The 21,113-nt window shown below is 50.0% G+C and overlaps 1 protein-coding gene across 1 annotated transcript in view; it reads left to right on the forward strand.

Moving 5' to 3' along the window:
- Window positions 1–261: 261 nt before the first annotated feature.
- Window positions 262–21,113, forward strand: part of FNDC4 (fibronectin type III domain containing 4) — a gene marked incomplete at its 3' end in the record, with an annotated part of 168,598 nt that continues 147,746 nt past the window's right edge. The window contains exon 1 of the mRNA XM_088465812.1: window positions 262–342. The remainder of the gene's footprint in view (window positions 343–21,113) is intronic.

Consider the following 21,113-nt stretch of genomic DNA (forward strand, 5'->3'; position numbering starts at 1 on the left):
ATCAGAGATTGATTGCAGCAATCGTGCAATTTGCAATCGATTGTGTATAAAAATCTTTCCCTTTTTCAACCGATTGCAGAATTTGAAAAAGGGAAAGATTTTTATACACAATCGATTGCAAATTGCACGATTGCTGCAATCAATCTCTGATGTATGGGGGCCTTTAATCTCTCTGCACAGTTTAAATCTGCCCACCTTTCAGTGCAGCCTGGTGTCACCAAGATGATCAGTTGAGAGAGATCTCTATTCCCAACTCTGAATCAGGCCCTTAATTCCCCCCCTAGGTCATGAGGCTACAGGGGAAAGTTATTACGGGTTTCCATAGTCCAGCAGGGAAAAAAGGTAAGTGCAATTTACTTTTATATATATATACAAGTAATTATGTTAAACACCCTGTAAAATATATATGTACTCACATTCCAAGGCAGAGCTGCAGAGCCCTACAGCAAAATACATCTTATTTAATAGTTATTCAGTATTACACTGGCCCCAGTGCTGGAACATTAACCATTCAGTGCTGGTGGTACTGTAGCTACTCCCCAATACTGTCCTGCACAGTGCCCTGGGGGTAACCCATCATGTCCTGCACAGTGCCCTGGGGGTAACCCGTCATGTCCTGCATAGTGCACTGGGGGTAACCCGTCATGTCCTGCACAGTGCACCGGGGGTAACCCGTCATGTCCTGCACAGTGCCCCGGGGGTAACCCGTCATGTCCTGCACAGTGCACCGGGGGTAACCCGTCATGTCCTGCACAGTGCATCGGGGGTAACCCGTCATGTCATGGCTCTCAGTTGCCAGAGGTTAGTTTGCAGCCCAGCACTATGTTCCTGTTGCGGTGACTTATTCATACTTTCCCTCTTGATTCAGCCGGGACTCTCCTGGAAATTGGGTGTCACTCCCAGCCCCCCAGAAAAGCAGGGAAGCCTCCCTGTGACCCAATGAACCCTCTAGACCCGCTGAAGTTGCAATAGAAACCCCCGCAGCAGGGATGGCTGATGACGCGATTCACTGCTTCACTGTGCCAAAAATCCTGCCATTGTGTAGCAGGGGCAGGGCCAAAATGACACGATTGCATAACTCACCATAAAAACACATGGCACCTGGCACCGGTAATACCTTCGAAAGTGGTACCTAGCACCAATTGGTATATTTAAAAATGGCACTGTGGCACGAGAGTTTACCCGTTCCATGCCGTGGCCGCCATCTTAGCCATGTGGGGGTGGGGAGCTGGCTATGGGCCAGAATGCAGGGCCAGAATGCAGGGATACAATCACTGCAGCTATAAGAGTTTCAGCTTTTCCAGATAGAAATTGAAGGTAACTATAAGGCGAATTCTTCATAAAATGGGAAACTATGAGTGAGCGGAGGAACCAGCACGACCACAGTGACATAGAGGGGGAGGAGAAGGAGGCCGACAATTAGGAGGAACAAAGACCCGGCAGGACTCAGATGGAGAGAGCGAGAGAGTGGGAGGAAGAACAACAGCAGAAAGAGTCGGGGCGGCCTCACAGCCTCTCAGACATTGTAGGGGGTCCAGACTATTAACAGCCCAGAACACAGCATCATAGGAGGCTCTGGGAACAAGCTGTACACTCTGCTATACCTGCTGCACTAATTACATCAATGGAAGTAATCATCCGCTCTGGCAGGAAAAGCTGAAATGCAAATTATACTCCTGTTAGATTTTGTTACAGGATTTTCAGATGGGGAAAAAAAAAGGCGCAACCAATACACCTGGGACGTGCAGAGAGGCAGAAGTAACGTGCAGAGGGCCTGAGGTAACATGCAGAGGGGCAGAGGTAACGTGCAGACGGGCGGAGGTAATGTGCAGAGGGGTGGAGGTAACGTGCAGAGGGGTGGAGTTAAGGTGCAGAGAGGCAGAAGTACTGTGCAGAGGGCACGAGGTAGCGTGCAGAGGGGAGGAAGTAACGTGCACAGGGGCGAAGATAACGTGCAGAGGGGCATGGAGGTAATGTGCAGAGGGCCCGAGGTAGCGTGCAGAGGTGCGGAAGTAACTTGCACAGAGGCAGAGGAAATATGCAGAGGAGCAGAGGCAATGTGCCCTTATACACAGACTGATCTGCCTCATCTGTGCCCTCTCCTGATTATCTGTCCTTCCTGCCCTTATACACACAGTGTCTGCCTCATCTGTGCCCTCTCCTAATTATCTGTTCTTCCTGCCCTTATACACACAGTGATCCAGTGGCGTCACAAGGCGGGTGCGGGGGGTGCGGCCCGCACCCGGGTGTCACCCGCCGAGGGGTGACACCAAGGTGCACGATCCCCCTCAGTGACAGGAGCCGGGTGCTGCACTATAGTATTAAGTGCAGCACTCGGCTCCTGTCAGTGAGGGAGCCGGCACTGCCCATGCCCGCACCTCCTGCACCCCCCGCCGGCACCACCGTGACCCCATTGATACCTAATGTATCATTTTGTTATCCACGGGCCGGGTCCGCGCCGCGAGGCCATGCCCCTCTCGAAGGCCCGACATGCGAGGCCACGCCCCCGACACACATCCTCCCGAAGACCACGCCCCCATTTTGGCAGGTGCCGCGCGCATGGTGTCCCTCCCCGCACCGGGTGTCACCGTGGGGAGGGACGCCACTGCAGTGATCTGCCTCATCTGTGCCCTCTCCTGATTATCTGTCCTTCCTGCCCTCATACACACAGTGATCTGCCTCATCTGTGCCCTCTCCTGATTATCTGTCCTTCCTGCCCTCATACACACAGTGATCTGCCTCATCTGTGCCCTCTCCCGATTATCTGTCCTTCCTGCCCTTATACACACAGTGATCTGCCTCATCTGTATCCTCTCCTGATTATCTGTACTTCCTGCCCTTATACACACAGTGATCTGCCTCACAGTGATCAGCCTCTCCTGATTATCTGTGCTTCCTGCCCTTATACACACAGTGATCTGCCTCATCTGTGCCCTCTCCCGATTATCTGTCCTTCCTGCCCTTATACACACAGTGATCTGCCTCATCTGTGCCCTCTCCTGATTATCTGTCCTTCCTGCCCTTATACACAGTGATCTGCCTCATCTGTGCCCTCTCCTGATTATCTGTGCTTCCTGCCCTTATACACACAGTGATCTGCCTCATCTGTGCCCTCTCCCGATTATCTGTCCTTCCTGCTCTTATACACACAGTGATCTTCCTCATCTGTATCCTCTCCTGATTATCTATCCTTCCTGCCCTTATACACACAGTGATCTGCCTCATCTGTGCCCTCTCCTGATTATCTGTCCCTCCTGCCCTTATACACACAGTGATCTGCCTCTCCTGATTATCTGTGCTTCCTGCCCTTATACACACAGTGATCTGCCTCATCTGTGCCCTCTCCCGATTATCTGTCCTTCCTGCCCTTATACACACAGTGATCTGCCTCATCTGTGCCCTCTCCTGATTATCTGTCCCTCCTGCCCTTATACACACAGTGATCTGCCTCTCCTGATTATCTGTGCTTCCTGCCCTTATACACACAGTGATCTGCCTCATCTGTGCCCTCTCCCGATTATCTGTCCTTCCTGCCCTTATACACACAGTGATCTGCCTCATCTGTGCCCTCTCCTGATTATCTGTGCTTCCTGCCCTTATACACACAGTGATCTGCCTCATCTGTGCCCTCTCCTGATTATCTGTCCTTCCTGCCCTTATATACACAGTGATCTGCCTCATCTGTGCCCTCTCCTGATTATCTGTCCTTCCTGCCCTTATACACACAGTGATCTGCCTCATCTGTGCCCTCTCCTGATTATCTGTCCTTCCTGCCCTTATACACACAGTGATCTGCCTCATCTGTGCCCTCTCCTGATTATCTGTCCTTCCTGCCCTTATACACACAGTGATCTGCCTCATCTGTGCCCTCTCCTGATTATCTGTCCTTCCTGCCCTTATACACACAGTGATCTGCCTCATCTGTGCCCTCTCCTGATTATCTGTCCTTCCTGCCCTTATACACAGTGATCTGCCTCATCTGTGCCCTCTCCTGATTATCTGTCCTTCCTGCCCTTATACACAGTGATCTGCCTCATCTGTGCCCTCTCCTTATTATCTGTCCTTCCTGCCCTTATACACAGTGATCTGCCTCATCTGTGCCCTCTCCTGATTATCTGTGCTTCCTGCCCTTATTCACAGTGATCTGCCTCATCTGTGCCCTCTCCTGATTATCTGTCCTTCCTGCCCTTATACACACAGTGATCTGCCTCATCTGTGCCCTCTCCCGATTATCTGTCCTTCCTGGCGTTATACACACAGTGATCTGCCTCATCTGTGCCCTCTCCCGATTATCTGTCCTTCCTGCCCTTATACACACAGTGATCTGCCTCATCTGTGCCCTCTCCCGATTATCTGTCCTTCCTGCCCTTATACACACAGTGATCTGCCTCATCTGTGCACTCTCCTGATTATCTGTCCTTCCTGCCCTTATACACACAGTGATCTGCCTCATCTGTGCCCTCTCCTGATGATCGGTCCTTCCTGCCCTTATACACAGTGATCTGCCTCATCTGTGCCCTCTCCTGATTATCTGTCCTTCCTGCCCTTATACACACAGTGATCTGCCTCATCTGTGCCCTCTCCGGATTATCTGTCCTTCCTGACCTTATACACAGAGTGATCTGCCTCATCTGTGCCCTCTCCTGATTATCTGTCCTTCCTGCCCTTATACACACAGTGATCTGCCTCATCTGTGCCCTCTCCTGATTATCTGTCCTTCCTGGCGTTATACACACAGTGATCTGCCTCATCTGTGCCCTCTCCCGATTATCTGTCCTTCCTGCCCTTATACACACAGTGATCTGCCTCATCTGTGCCCTCTCCTGATTATCTGTCCTTCCTGCCCTTATACACACAGTGATCTGCCTCATCTGTGCCCTCTCCTGATTATCTGTCCTTCCTGCCCTTATACACACAGTGATCTGCCTCATCTGTGCCCTCTCCTGATTATCTGTCCTTCCTGCCCTTATACACACAGTGATCTGCCTCATCTGTGCCCTCTCCTGATTATCGGTCCTTCCTGCCCTTATACACAGTGATCTGCCTCATCTGTGCCCTCTCCTGATTATCTGTCCTTCCTGCCCTTATAAACACAGTGATCTGCCTCATCTGTGCCCTCTCCCGATTATCTGTCCTTCCTGCCCTTATACACACAGTGATCTGCCTCATCTGTGCCCTCTCCCGATTATCTGTCCTTCCTGCCCTTATACACACAGTGATCTGCCTCATCTGTGCCCTCTCCTGAATATCTGTCCTTCCTGCCCTTATACACACAGTGATCTGCCTCATCTGTGCCCTCTCCTGATTATCTGTCCCTCCTGCCCTTATACACAGAGTGATCTGCCTTATCTGTGCCCTCTCCTGATTAGCTGTCCCTCCTGCCCTTATACACACAGTGATCTGCCTCATCTGTGCCCTCTCCTGATTAGCTGTCCCTCCTGCCCTTATACACAGAGTGATCTGCCTCATCTGTTCCCTCTCCTGATTAGCTGTCCCTCCTGCCCTTATACACACAGTGATCTGCCTCATCTGTGCCCTCTCCTGATTATCTGTCCTTCCTGCCCTTATACACACAGTGATCTGCCTCATCTGTGCCCTCTCCTGATTATCTGTCCATTAACCCACCGATTACACTGCCCTTATACACAGAGTGATCTACCTCATCTGTGCCCTCTCCTGATTATCTGTCCTTCCTGCCCTTATTCACAGTGATCTGCCTCATCTGTGCCCTCTCCTGATTATCTATCCTTCCTGCCCTTATACACACAGTGATCTGCCTCATCTGTGCCCTCTCCTGATTATCTGTCCTTCCTGCCCTTATATACATAGTGATCTGCCTCATCTGTGCCCTCTCCTGATTATCTGTCCTTGCTGCCCTTATTCACAGTGATCTGTCTCATCTGTGCCCTCTCCTGATTATCTGTCCTTCCTGCCCTTATACACAGTGATCTGCCTCATCTGTGCCCTCTCCTGATTATCTCTCCCTCCTGCCCTTATACACACAGTGATCTGCCTCATCTGTGCCCTCTCCTGATTATCTGTCCTTCCTGCCTTTATACACACAGAGATCTGCCTCATCTGTGCCCTCTCCTGATTATCTGTCCTTCCTGCCCTTATACACACAGGGATCTGCCTCATCTGTGCCCTCTCCTGATTATCTGTCCTTCCTGCCCTTATACACACAGTGATCTGCCTCATCTGTGCCCTCTCCTGATTATCTGTCCTTCCTGCCCTTATACACACAGTGATCTGCCTCATCTGTGCCCTCTCCTGATTATCTGTCCTTCCTGCCCTTATACACACAGTAATCTGCCTCATCTGTGCCCTCTCCCAATTATCGGTTCTTCCTGCCCTTATACACACAGTGATCTGCCTCATCTGTGCCCTCTCCTGATTATTTGTCCTTCCTGCCCTTATACACACAGTGATCTGCCTCATTTGTGCCCTCTCCTGCTTATCTATCCTTCCTGCCCTTATTCACAGTGATCTGCCTCATCTGTGCCCTCTCCTGATTATCTGTCCTTCCTGCCCTTATACACACAGTGATCTGCCTCATCTGTGCCCTCTCCTGATTATCTGTCCTTCCTGCCCTTATACACTGAGTGATCTGCCTCATCTGTGCCCTCTCCTGATTAGCTGTCCTTCCTGCCCTTATACACACAGTGATCTGCCTCATTTGTGCCCTCTCCTGCTTATCTGTCCTTCCTGCCCTTATTCACAGTGATCTGCCTTATCTGTGCCCTCTCCTGATTATCTGTCCTTACTGCCCTTATACATACAGTGATCTGCCTCATCTTGGCCCTCTCCTTATTATCTGTTCTTCCTGCCCTTATACACACAGTGATCTGCCTCATCTGTGCCCTCTCCTGATTATCTGTCCCTCCTGCCCTTAAACACAGAGTGATCTGCCTCATCTGTGCCCTCTCCTGATTATCTGTCCCTCCTGCCCTTATACACACATTGATCTGCCTCATCTGTAATCTTTCCTGATTATCTATCCTTCCTGCCCTTATACACACAGTGATCTGCCTCACAGTGATCTGCCTCTCCTGATTATCTGTGCTTCCTGCCCTTATACACACAGTGATCTGCCTCATCTGTGCCCTCTCCCGATTATCTGTCCTTCCTGCCCTTATACACACAGTGATCTGCCTCATCTGTGCCCTCTCCTGATTATCTGTCCTTCCTGCCCTTATACACACGGTGATCTGCCTCATCTGTGCCCTCTCCTGATTATCTGTCCTTCCTGCCCTTATACACAGAGTGATCTGCCTCATCTGTCCCCTATCCTGATTATCTGTCCTTCCTGCCCTTATACACACAGTGATCTGCCTCATCTGTGCCCTCTCCTGATTATCTGTCCTTCCTGCCCTTATTCACAGTGATCTGCCTCATCTGTGCCCTCTCCTGATTATCTGTCCTTCCTGCCCTTATACACAGTGATCTGCCTCATCTGTGCCCTCTCCTTATTATCTGTCCTTCCTGCCCTTATACACAGTGATCTGCCTCATCTGTGCCCTCTCCTGATTATCTGTGCTTCCTGCCCTTATTCACAGTGATCTGCCTCATCTGTGCCCTCTCCTGATTATCTGTCCTTCCTGCACTTATACACACAGTGATCTGCCTCATCTGTGCCCTCTCCCGATTATCTGTCCTTCCTGGCGTTATACACACAGTGATCTGCCTCATCTGTGCCCTCTCCCGATTATCTGTCCTTCCTGCCCTTATACACACAGTGATCTGCCTCATCTGTGCCCTCTCCCGATTATCTGTCCTTCCTGCCCTTATACACACAGTGATCGGCCTCATCTGTGCACTCTCCTGATTATCTGTCCTTCCTGCCCTTATACACACAGTGATCTGCCTCATCTGTGCCCTCTCCTGATGATCGGTCCTTCCTGCCCTTATACACAGTGATCTGCCTCATCTGTGCCCTCTCCTGATTATCTGTCCTTCCTGCCCTTATACACACAGTGATCTGCCTCATCTGTGCCCTCTCTGGATTATCTGTCCTTCCTGACCTTATACACAGAGTGATCTGCCTCATCTGTGCCCTCTCCTGATTATCTGTCCTTCCTGCCCTTATACACACAGTGATCTGCCTCATCTGTGCCCTCTCCTGATTATCTGTCCTTCCTGGCGTTATACACACAGTGATCTGCCTCATCTGTGCCCTCTCCCGATTATCTGTCCTTCCTGCCCTTATACACACAGTGATCTGCCTCATCTGTGCCCTCTCCTGATTATCTGTCCTTCCTGCCCTTATACACACAGTGATCTGCCTCATCTGTGCCCTCTCCTGATTATCTGTCCTTCCTGCCCTTCTACACACAGTGATCTGCCTCATCTGTGCCCTCTCCTGATTATCTGTCCTTCCTGCCCTTATACACACAGTGATCTGCCTCATCTGTGCCCTCTCCTGATTATCGGTCCTTCCTGCCCTTATACACAGTGATCTGCCTCATCTGTGCCCTCTCCTGATTATCTGTCCTTCCTGCCCTTATACACACAGTGATCTGCCTCATCGGTGTCCTCTCCGGATTATCTGTCCTTCCTGCCCTTATACACACAGTGATCTGCCTCATCTGTGCTCTCTCCTGATTATCTGTCCTTCCTGCCCTTATACACATGGTGATCTGCCTCATCTGTGCCCTCTCCTGATTATCTGTCCTTCCTGCCCTAATACATACAGTGACCTGCCTCATCTGTGCCCTCTCCTGATTATCTGTCCTTCCTGCCCTTATACACACAGTGATCTGCCTCATCTGTGCCCTCTCCCGATTATCTGTCCTTCCTGCCCTTATACACACAGTGATCTGCCTCATCTGTGCCCTCTCCCGATTATCTGTCCTTCCTGCCCTTATACACACAGTGATCTGCCTCATCTGTGCCCTCTCCTGAATATCTGTCCTTCCTGCCCTTATACACACAGTGATCTGCCTCATCTGTGCCCTCTCCTGATTATCTGTCCCTCCAGCCCTTATACACAGAGTGATCTGCCTTATCTGTGCCCTCTCCTGATTAGCTGTCCCTCCTGCCCTTATACACACAGTGATCTGCCTCATCTGTGCCCTCTCCTGATTAGCTGTCCCTCCTGCCCTTATACACAGAGTGATCTGCCTCATCTGTTCCCTCTCCTGATTAGCTGTCCCTCCTGCCCTTATACACACAGTGATCTGCCTCATCTGTGCCCTCTCCTGATTATCTGTCCTTCCTGCCCTTATACACACAGTGATCTGCCTCATCTGTGCCCTCTCCTGATTATCTGTCCATTAACCCACCGATTACACTGCCCTTATACACAGAGTGATCTACCTCATCTGTGCCCTCTCCTGATTATCTGTCCTTCCTGCCCTTATTCACAGTGATCTGCCTCATCTGTGCCCTCTCCTGATTATCTATCCTTCCTGCCCTTATACACACAGTGATCTGCCTCATCTGTGCCCTCTTCTGATTATCTGTCCTTCCTGCCCTTATATACATAGTGATCTGCCTCATCTGTGCCCTCTCCTGATTATCTGTCCTTCCTGCCCTTATTCACAGTGATCTGTCTCATCTGTGCCCTCTCCTGATTATCTGTCCTTCCTGCCCTTATACACAGTGATCTGCCTCATCTGTGCCCTCTCCTGATTATCTCTCCCTCCTGCCCTTATACACACAGTGATCTGCCTCATCTGTGCCCTCTCCTGATTATCTGTCCTTCCTGCCTTTATACACACAGAGATCTGCCTCATCTGTGCCCTCTCCTGATTATCTGTCCTTCCTGCCCTTATACACACAGTGATCTGCCTCATCTGTGCCCACTCCTGATTATCTGTCCTTCCTGCCTTAAACACACAGTGATCTGCCTCATCTGTGCCCTCTCCTGATTATCTGTCCTTCCTGCCCTTATACACACAGTGATCTGCCTTATCTGTGCCCTCTCCTGATTATCTGTCCTTCCTGCCCTTATACACACAGTGATCTGCCTCATCTGTGCCCTCTCCCGATTATCGGTTCTTCCTGCCCTTATACACACAGTGATCTGCCTCATCTGTGCCCTCTCCTGATTATTTGTCCTTCCTGCCCTTATACACACAGTGATCTGCCTCATTTGTGCCCTCTCCTGCTTATCTATCCTTCCTGCCCTTATTCACAGTGATCTGCCTCATCTGTGCCCTCTCCTGATTATCTGTCCTTCCTGCCCTTATACACACAGTGATCTGCCTCATCTGTGCCCTCTCCTGATTATCTGTCCTTCCTGCCCTTATACACTGAGTGATCTGCCTCATCTGTGCCCTCTCCTGATTAGCTGTCCTTCCTGCCCTTATACACACAGTGATCTGCCTCATTTGTGCCCTCTCCTGCTTATCTGTCCTTCCTGCCCTTATTCACAGTGATCTGCCTTATCTGTGCCCTCTCCTGATTATCTGTCCTTACTGCCCTTATACATACAGTGATCTGCCTCATCTTGGCCCTCTCCTTATTATCTGTTCTTCCTGCCCTTATACACAGAGTGATCTGCCTCATCTGAGCCCTCCCCTGATTATCTGTCCTTCCTGCCCTTATACACACAGTGATCTGCCTCATCTGTGTCCTCTCCTGATTATCTGTCCTTCCTGCCCTTATACACATAGTGATCTGCCTCATCTGTGCCCTCTCCTGATTATCTGTCCTTCCTGCCCTTATACACACAGTGATCTGCCTCATCTGTGCCCTCTCCTGATTATCTGTCCTTCCTGCCCCTATAAACACAGTGATCTGCCTCATCTGTGTCCTCTCCTTATTATCTGTCCTTCCTGCCCTTATACACACAGTGATCTGCCTCATCTGTGCCCTCTCCTGATTATCTGCCCTTCCTGCCCTTATACACACAGAGATCTGCCTCATCTGTGCCCTCTCCTGATTATCTGTCCTTCCTGCCCTTATACACACAGTGATCTGCCTCATCTGTGCCCTCTCCTGATTATCTGTCCTTCCTGCCGTTATATACAGTGATCTGCCTCATCTGTGCCCTCTCCTGATTATCTGTCCTTCCTGCCCTTATACACAGAGTGATCTGCCTCATCTGTGCCCTCTCCTGATTATCTGTCCTTCCTGCCCTTATACACACAGTGATCTGCCTCATCTGTGCCCTCTCCTGATTATCTGTCCTTCCTGCCCTTATACACAGAGTGATCTGCCTCATCTGTGCCCTCTCCTGATTATCTGTCCCTCCTGCCCTTAAACACAGAGTGATCTGCCTCATCTGTGCCCTCTCCTGATTATATGTCCTTCCTGCCCTTATACACACATAGTGATCTGCCTTATCTGTTCCCTCTCCTGATTATCTGTCCTTCCTGCCCTTATACACAGAGTGATCTGCCTCATCTGTGCCCTCTCCTGATTATCTGTCCCTCCTGCCCTTATACACACAGTGATCTGCCTCATCTGTGCCCTCTCCTGATTATCTGTCCTTCCTGCCCATATACACACAGTGATCTGCCTCATCTGTGCCCTCTCCTGATTATCTGTCCTTCCTGCCCTTATACACACAGTGATCTGCCTCATCTGTGCCCTCTCCTGATTATCTGTCCCTCCTGCCCTTATACACACAGTGATCTGCCTCATCTGTATCCTCTCCTGATTATCTATCCTTCCTGCCCTTATAAACACAGTGATCTGCCTCACAGTGATCTGCCTCTCCTGATTATCTGTGCTTCCTGCCCTTATACACACAGTGATCTGCCTCATCTGTGCCCTCTCCCGATTATCTGTCCTTCCTGCCCTTATACACACAGTGATCTGCCTCATCTGTGCCCTCTCCTGATTATCTGTGCTTCCTGCCCTTATACACACAGTGATCTGCCTCATCGGTGCCCTCTCCCGATTATCTGTCCTTCCTGCCCTTATACACACAGTGATCTTCCTCATCTGTATCCTCTCCTGATTATCTATCCTTCCTGCCCTTATACACACAGTGATCTGCCTCATCTGTGCCCTCTCCTGATTATCTGTCCTTCCTGCCCTTATACACACAGTGATCTGCCTCATCTGTGCCCTCTCCTGATTATCTGTCCTTCCTGCCCTTATACACACAGTGATCTGCCTCATCTGTGCCCTCTCCTGATTATCTGTCCTTCCTGCCCTTATACACACAGTGATTTGCCTCATCTGTGCCCACTCCTGATTATCTGTCCTTCCTGCCCTTATACACACAGTGATTTGCCTCATCTGTGCCCTCTCCTGATTATCTGTCCTTCCTGCACTTATACACACAGTGATCTGCCTCATCTGGGCCCTCTCCTGATTATCTGTCCTTCCTGCCCTTATACACACAGTGATCTGCCTCATCTGGGCCTTCTCCTGATTATCTGTCCTTCCTGCCCATATACACAGAGTGATCTGCCTCATCTGTGCCCTCTCCTGATTATCTGTCCTTCCTGCCCTTATACACAAAAAGATCTGCCTCATCTGTGCCCTCTCCTGATTATCTGTCCTTCCTGCCCTTATACACTGAGTGATCTGCCTCATCTGTTCCCTCTCCTGATTATATGTCCTTCCTGCCCTTATACACACATAGTGATCTGCCTTATCTGTTCCCTCTCCTGATTATCTGTCCTTCCTGCCCTTATACACAGAGTGATCTGCCTCATCTGTGCCCTCTCCTGATTATCTGTCCCTCCTGCCCTTATACACACAGTGATCTGCCTCATCTGTGCCCTCTCCTGATTATCTGTCCCTCCTGCCCTTATACACAGTGATCTGCCTCATCTGGGCCCTCTACTGATTATCTGTCCTTCCTGCCCTTATACACACAGAGATCGGCCTCATCTGTGCCCTCTCCTGATTATCTGTCCTTCCTGCCCTTATACACACAGTGACCGGCCTCATCTGTGCCCTTATACACACAGTGATCTGCCTCATCTGTGCCCTCTCCTGATTATCTGTCCTTCCTGCCCTTATACACAGAGTGATCTGCCTCATCTGTGCTCTCTCCTGATTATCTGTCCTTCCTGCCCTTATACACACAGTGATCTGCCTCATCTGTGCCCTCTCCGGATTATCTGTCCTTCCTGCCCTTATACACACAGTGATCTGCCTCATCTGTATCCTCTCCTGATTATCTATCCTTCCTGCCCTTATAAACACAGTGATCTGCCTCACAGTGATCTGCCTCTCCTGATTATCTGTGCTTCCTGCCCTTATACACACAGTGATCTGCCTCATCTGTGCCCTCTCCCGATTATCTGTCCTTCCTGCCCTTATACACACAGTGATCTGCCTCATCTGTGCCCTCTCCTGATTATCTGTGCTTCCTGCCCTTATACACACAGTGATCTGCCTCATCGGTGCCCTCTCCCGATTATATGTCCTTCCTGCCCTTATACACACAGTGATCTTCCTCATCTGTATCCTCTCCTGATTATCTATCCTTCCTGCCCTTATACACACAGTGATCTGCCTCATCTGTGCCCTCTCCTGATTATCTGTCCTTCCTGCCCTTATACACACAGTGATCTGCCTCATCTGTGCCCTCTCCTGATTATCTGTCCTTCCTGCCCTTATACACACAGTGATCTGCCTCATCTGTGCCCTCTCCTGATTATCTGTCCTTCCTGCCCTTATACACACAGTGATTTGCCTCATCTGTGCCCACTCCTGATTATCTGTCCTTCCTGCCCTTATACACACAGTGATTTGCCTCATCTGTGCCCTCTCCTGATTATCTGTCCTTCCTGCACTTATACACACAGTGATCTGCCTCATCTGGGCCCTCTCCTGATTATCTGTCCTTCCTGCCCTTATACACACAGTGATCTGCCTCATCTGGGCCTTCTCCTGATTATCTGTCCTTCCTGCCCATATACACAGAGTGATCTGCCTCATCTGTGCCCTCTCCTGATTATCTGTCCTTCCTGCCCTTATACACAAAAAGATCAGCCTCATCTGTGCCCTCTCCTGATTATCTGTCCTTCCTGCCCTTATACACTGAGTGATCTGCCTCATCTGTTCCCTCTCCTGATTATATGTCCTTCCTGCCCTTATACACACATAGTGATCTGCCTTATCTGTTCCCTCTCCTGATTATCTGTCCTTCCTGCCCTTATACACAGAGTGATCTGCCTCATCTGTGCCCTCTCCTGATTATCTGTCCCTCCTGCCCTTATACACACAGTGATCTGCCTCATCTGTGCCCTCTCCTGATTATCTGTCCCTCCTGCCCTTATACACAGTGATCTGCCTCATCTGGGCCCTCTACTGATTATCTGTCCTTCCTGCCCTTATACACACAGAGATCGGCCTCATCTGTGCCCTCTCCTGATTATCTGTCCTTCCTGCCCTTATACACACAGTGACCGGCCTCATCTGTGCCCTTATACACACAGTGATCTGCCTCATCTGTGCCCTCTCCTGATTATCTGTCCTTCCTGCCCTTATACACAGAGTGATCTGCCTCATCTGTGCTCTCTCCTGATTATCTGTCCTTCCTGCCCTTATACACACAGTGATCTGCCTCATCTGTGCCCTCTCCGGATTATCTGTCCTTCCTGCCCTTATACACAGAGTGATCTGCCTCATCTGTGCTCTCTCCTGATTATCTGTCCTTCCTGCCCTTATACACAGGGTGACCTGCCTCATCTGTGCCCTCTCCTGATTATCTGTCCTTCCTGCCCTTATACACACGGTGATCTGCCTCATCTGTGCCCTCTCCTGATTATCTGTCCTTCCTGCCCTTATACACAGAGTGATCTGCCTCATCTGTCCCCTCTCCTGATTATCTGTCCTTCGTGCCCTTATACACACAGTGATCTGCCTCATCTGTGCCCTCTCCTGATTATCTGTCCTTCCTGCCCTTATACACACAGTGATCTGCCTCATCTGTGCCCTCTCCTGATTATCTGTCCTTCCTGCCCTAATTCACAGTGATCTGCCTCATCTGTGCCCTCTCCTGATTATCTGTCCTTCCTGCCATTATACACAGTGATCTGCCTCATCTGTGCCCTCTCCTTATTATCTGTCCTTCCTGCCCTTATACACAGTGATCTGCCTCATCTGTGCCCTCTCCTGATTATCTGTGCTTCCTGCCCTTATTCACAGTGATCTGCCTCATCTGTTCCCTCTCCTGATTATCTGTCCTTCCTGCCCTTATACACACAGTGATCTGCCTCATCTGTGCCCTCTCCCGATTATCTGTCCTTCCTGGTGTTATACACACAGTGATCTGCCTCATCTGTGCCCTCTCCCGATTATCTGTCCTTCCTGCCCTTATACACACAGTGATCTGCCTCATCTGTGCCCTCTCCCGATTATCTGTCCTTCCTGCCCTTATACACACAGTGATATGCCTCATCTGTGCCCTCTCCCGATTATCTGTCCTTCCTGCCCTTATACACACAGTGATCTGCCTCATCTGTGCCCTCTCCTGATTATCTGTCCTTCCTGCCCTTATACACACAGTGATCTGCCTCATCTGTGCACTCTCCTGATTATCTGTCCTTCCTGCCCTTATACACACAGTGATCTGCCTCGTCTGTGACCTCTCCTGATTATCTGTCCTTCCTGCCCTTATACACACAGTGATCTGCCTCATCTGTGCACTCTCCCGATTATCTGTCCTTCCTGCCCTTATACACACAGTGATCTGCCTCATCTGTGCCCTCTCCTGAATATCTGTCCTTCCTGCCCTTATACACACAGTGATCTGCCTCATCTGTGCCCTCTCCTGATTATCTGTCCCTCCTGCCCTTATACACAGAGTGATCTGCCTTATCTGTGCCCTCTCCTGATTAGCTGTCCCTCCTGCCCTTATACACACAGTGATCTGCCTCATCTGTGCCCTCTCCTGATTAGCTGTCCCTCCTGCCCTTATACACAGAGTGATCTGCCTCATCTGTTCCCTCTCCTGATTAGCTGTCCCTCCTGCCCTTATACACACAGTGATCTGCCTCATCTGTGCCCTCTCCTGATTATCTGTCCTTCCTGCCCTTATACACACAGTGATCTGTCTCATCTGTGCCCTCTCCTGATTATCTGTCCATTAACCCACGGATTACACTGCCCTTATACACAGAGTGATCTACCTCATCTGTGCCCTCTCCTGATTATCTGTCCTTCCTGCCCTTATTCACAGTGATCTGCCTCATCTGTGCCCTCTCCTGATTATCTATCCTTCCTGCCCTTATACACAGAGTGATCTGCCTCATCTGTGCTCTCTCCTGATTATCTGTCCTTCCTGCCCTTATACACAGGGTGACCTGCCTCATCTGTGCCCTCTCCTGATTATCTGTCCTTCCTGCCCTTATACACACGGTGATCTGCCTCATCTGTGCCCTCTCCTGATTATCTGTCCTTCCTGCCCTTATACACAGAGTGATCTGCCTCATCTGTCCCCTCTCCTGATTATCTGTCCTTCGTGCCCTTATACACACAGTGATCTGCCTCATCTGTGCCCTCTCCTGATTATCTGTCCTTCCTGCCCTTATACACACAGTGATCTGCCTCATCTGTGCCCTCTCCTGATTATCTGTCCTTCCTGCCCTAATTCACAGTGATCTGCCTCATCTGTGCCCTCTCCTGATTATCTGTCCTTCCTGCCATTATACACAGTGATCTGCCTCATCTGTGCCCTCTCCTTATTATCTGTCCTTCCTGCCCTTATACACAGTGATCTGCCTCATCTGTGCCCTCTCCTGATTATCTGTGCTTCCTGCCCTTATTCACAGTGATCTGCCTCATCTGTTCCCTCTCCTGATTATCTGTCCTTCCTGCCCTTATACACACAGTGATCTGCCTCATCTGTGCCCTCTCCCGATTATCTGTCCTTCCTGGTGTTATACACACAGTGATCTGCCTCATCTGTGCCCTCTCCCGATTATCTGTCCTTCCTGCCCTTATACACACAGTGATCTGCCTCATCTGTGCCCTCTCCCGATTATCTGTCCTTCCTGCCCTTATACACACAGTGATATGCCTCATCTGTGCCCTCTCCCGATTATCTGTCCTTCCTGCCCTTATACACACAGTGATCTGCCTCATCTGTGCCCTCTCCTGATTATCTGTCCTTCCTGCCCTTATACACACAGTGATCTGCCTCATCTGTGCACTCTCCTGATTATCTGTCCTTCCTGCCCTTATACACACAGTGATCTGCCTCGTCTGTGACCTCTCCTGATTATCTGTCCTTCCTGCCCTTATACACACAGTGATCTGCCTCATCTGTGCACTCTCCCGATTATCTGTCCTTCCTGCCCTTATACACACAGTGATCTGCCTCATCTGTGCCCTCTCCTGAATATCTGTCCTTCCTGCCCTTATACACACAGTGATCTGCCTCATCTGTGCCCTCTCCTGATTATCTGTCCCTCCTGCCCTTATACACAGAGTGATCTGCCTTATCTGTGCCCTCTCCTGATTAGCTGTCCCTCCTGCCCTTATACACACAGTGATCTGCCTCATCTGTGCCCTCTCCTGATTAGCTGTCCCTCCTGCCCTTATACACAGAGTGATCTGCCTCATCTGTTCCCTCTCCTGATTAGCTGTCCCTCCTGCCCTTATACACACAGTGATCTGCCTCATCTGTGCCCTCTCCTGATTATCTGTCCTTCCTGCCCTTATACACACAGTGATCTGTCTCATCTGTGCCCTCTCCTGATTATCTGTCCATTAACCCACGGATTACACTGCCCTTATACACAGAGTGATCTACCTCATCTGTGCCCTCTCCTGATTATCTGTCCTTCCTGCCCTTATTCACAGTGATCTGCCTCATCTGTGCCCTCTCCTGATTATCTATCCTTCCTGCCCTTATACACACAGTGATCTGCCTCATCTGTGCCCTCTCCTGATTATCTGTCCTTCCTGCCCTTATATACATAGTGATCTGCCTCATCTGTGCCCTCTCCTGATTATCTGTCCTTCCTGCCCTTATTCACAGTGATCTGTCTCATCTGTGCCCTCTCCTGATTATCTGTCCTTCCTGCCCTTATACACAGTGATCTGCCTCATCTGTGCCCTCTCCTGATTATCTCTCCCTCCTGCCCTTATACACACAGTGATCTGCCTCATCTGTGCCCTCTCCTGATTATCTGTCCTTCCTGCCTTTATACACACAGAGATCTGCCTCATCTGTGCCCTCTCCTGATTATCTGTCCTTCCTGCCCTTATACACACAGTGATCTGCCTCATCTGTGCCCTCTCCTGATTATCTGTCCTTCCTGCCCTTATACACACAGTGATCTGCCTCATCTGTGCCCTCTCCTGATTATCTGTCCTTCCTGCCCTTATACACACAGTGATCTGCCTCATCTGTGCCCTCTCCTGATTATCTGTCCTTCCTGCCCTTATACACACAGTGATCTGCCTCATCTGTGCCCTCTCCCGATTATCGGTTCTTCCTGCCCTTATACACACAGTGATCTGCCTCATCTGTGCCCTCTCCTGATTATTTGTCCTTCCTGCCCTTATACACACAGTGATCTGCCTCATTTGTGCCCTCTCCTGCTTATCTATCCTTCCTGCCCTTATTCACAGTGATCTGCCTCATCTGTGCCCTCTCCTGATTATCTGTCCTTCCTGCCCTTATACACACAGTGATCTGCCTCATCTGTGCCCTCTCCTGATTATCTGTCCTTCCTGCCCTAATACACAGAGTGATCTGCCTCATCTGGGCCCTCTCCTGATTAGCTGTCTTCCTGCCCTTATACACACAGTGATCTGCCTCATTTGTGCCCTCTCCTGCTTATCTGTCCTTCCTGCCCTTATTCACAGTGATCTGCCTCATCTGTGCCCTCTCCTGATTATCTGTCCTTACTGCCCTTATACATACAGTGATCTGCCTCATCTTGGCCCTCTCCTTATTATCTGTTCTTCCTGCCCTTATACACAGAGTGATCTGCCTCATCTGAGCCCTCCCCTAATTATCTGTCCTTCCTGCCCTTATACACACAGTGATCTGCCTCATCTGTGTCCTCTCCTGATTATCTGTCCTTCCTGCCCTTATACACATAGTGGTCTGCCTCATCTGTGCCCTCTCCTGATTATCTGTCCTTCCTGCCCTTATACACACAGTGATCTGCCTCATCTGTGCCCTCTCCTGATTATCTGTCCTTCCTGCCCCTATAAACACAGTGATCTGCCTCATCTGTGCCCTCTCCTTATTATCTGTCCTTCCTGCCCTTATACACACAGTGATCTGCCTCATCTGTGCCCTCTCCTGATTATCTGCCCTTCCTGCCCTTATACACACAGAGATCTGCCTCATCTGTGCCCTCTCCTGATTATCTGTCCTTCCTGCCCTTATACACACAGTGATCTGCCTCATCTGTGCCCTCTCCTGATTATCTGTCCTTCCTGCCCTTATACACACAGTGATCTGCCTCATCTGTGCCCTCTCCTGATTATCTGTCCTTCCTGCCCTTATACACAGAGTGATCTGTCTCATCTGTGCCCTCTCCTGATTTTCTGTCCCTCCTGCCCTTAAACACAGAGTGATCTGCATCATCTGTACCCTCTCCTAATTATCTGTCCCTCCTGCCCTTATACACACAGTGATGTGCCTCATCTGTGCCCTCTCCTGATTATCTGTTCTTTAACCAACTGATTACACTGCCCTTATACACAGAGTGATCTGGCTCATCTCTGCCCTATCCTGATTATCTGTCCCTCCTGCCCTTATACACACAGTGATCTGCCTCATCTGTGCCTTCTCCTGATTATCTGTCCTTCCTGCCCTTATACACACAGTTATCTGCCTCATCTGTGCCCTCTCCTTATTATCTGTTCTTCCTGCCCTTATACACACAGTGATCTGCCTCATCTGTGCCTTTTCCTGATTATCTGTCCCTCCTGCCCTTATACACACAGTGATCTGCCTCATCTGTGCCCTCTCCTGATTATCTGTCCTTCTTGCCCCTATACACACAGTGATCCACCTCATCTGTGCCCTCTCCTGATTATCTGTCCTTCCTGCCCTTATACACACAGTGATCTGCCTCATCTGTGCCCTCTCCTGATTATCTGTCCTTCCTGCCCTTATACACACAGTGATCTGCCTCATCTGTGCCCTCTCCTGATTATCTGTCCTTCCTGCCCTTATACACACAGTGATCTGCATCATCTGTGCCCTCTCCTGATTATCTGTCCTTCCTGCACTTATACACACAGTGATCTGCCTCATCTGTGCCCTCTCCTGATTATCTGTCCTTCCTGCCCTAACACACAGAGTGATCTTCTTCATCTGTGCCCTCTCCTGATTATCTGACCCTCCTGCCCTTATACACAGAGTGATCTGCCTCATCTGTGCCCTCTCCTCATTATCTGTCCTTTAACCCACTGATTACACTGCCCTTATACACACAGTGATCTGCCTCATCTGTGCCCTCTCCTGATTATCTGTTCTTCCTGCCCTTATACACACAGTGATCTGCCTCATCTGTGCCCTCTCCTGATTATCTGTTCTTTAACCAACTGATTACACTGCCCTTATACACAGAGTGATCTGCCTCATCTCTGCCCTATCCTGATTATCTGTCCCTCCTGCCCTTATACACACAGTGATCTGCCTCATCTGTGCCCTCTCCTGATTATCTGTCCTTCCTGCCCTTATACACACAGTGATCTGCCTCATCTGTGCCCTATCCTTATTATCTGTTCTTCCTGCCCTTATACACACAGTGATCTGCCTCATCTGTGCCCTTTCCTGATTATCTGTCCCTCCTGCCCTTATACACACAGTGATCTGCCTCATCTGTGCCCTCTCCTGATTATCTGTCCTTCTTGCCCCTATACACACAGTGATCTGCCTCATCTGTGCCCTCTCCTGATTATCTGTCCTTCCTGCCCTTATACAGACAGTGATCTGCCTCATCTGTGCCCTCTCCTGACTATCTGTCCTTCCTGCCCTTATACACACAGTGATCTGCCTCATCTGTGCCCTCTCCTGATTATCTGTCCTTCCTGCCCTTATACACACAGTGATCTGCATCATCTGTGCCCTCTCCTGATTATCTGTCCTTCCTGCACTTATACACACAGTGATCTGCCTCATCTGTGCCCTCTCCTGATTATCTGTCCTTCCTGCCCTAACACACAGAGTGATCTTCTTCATCTGTGCCCTCTCCTGATTATCTGACCCTCCTGCCCTTATACACAGA

The sequence above is a fragment of the Taudactylus pleione genome, unplaced genomic scaffold, assembly GCF_031769625.1.
Source record: "Taudactylus pleione unplaced genomic scaffold, aTauple2 ptg002148l, whole genome shotgun sequence".
Classification (NCBI taxonomy): Eukaryota; Metazoa; Chordata; class Amphibia; order Anura; family Myobatrachidae; genus Taudactylus; species Taudactylus pleione.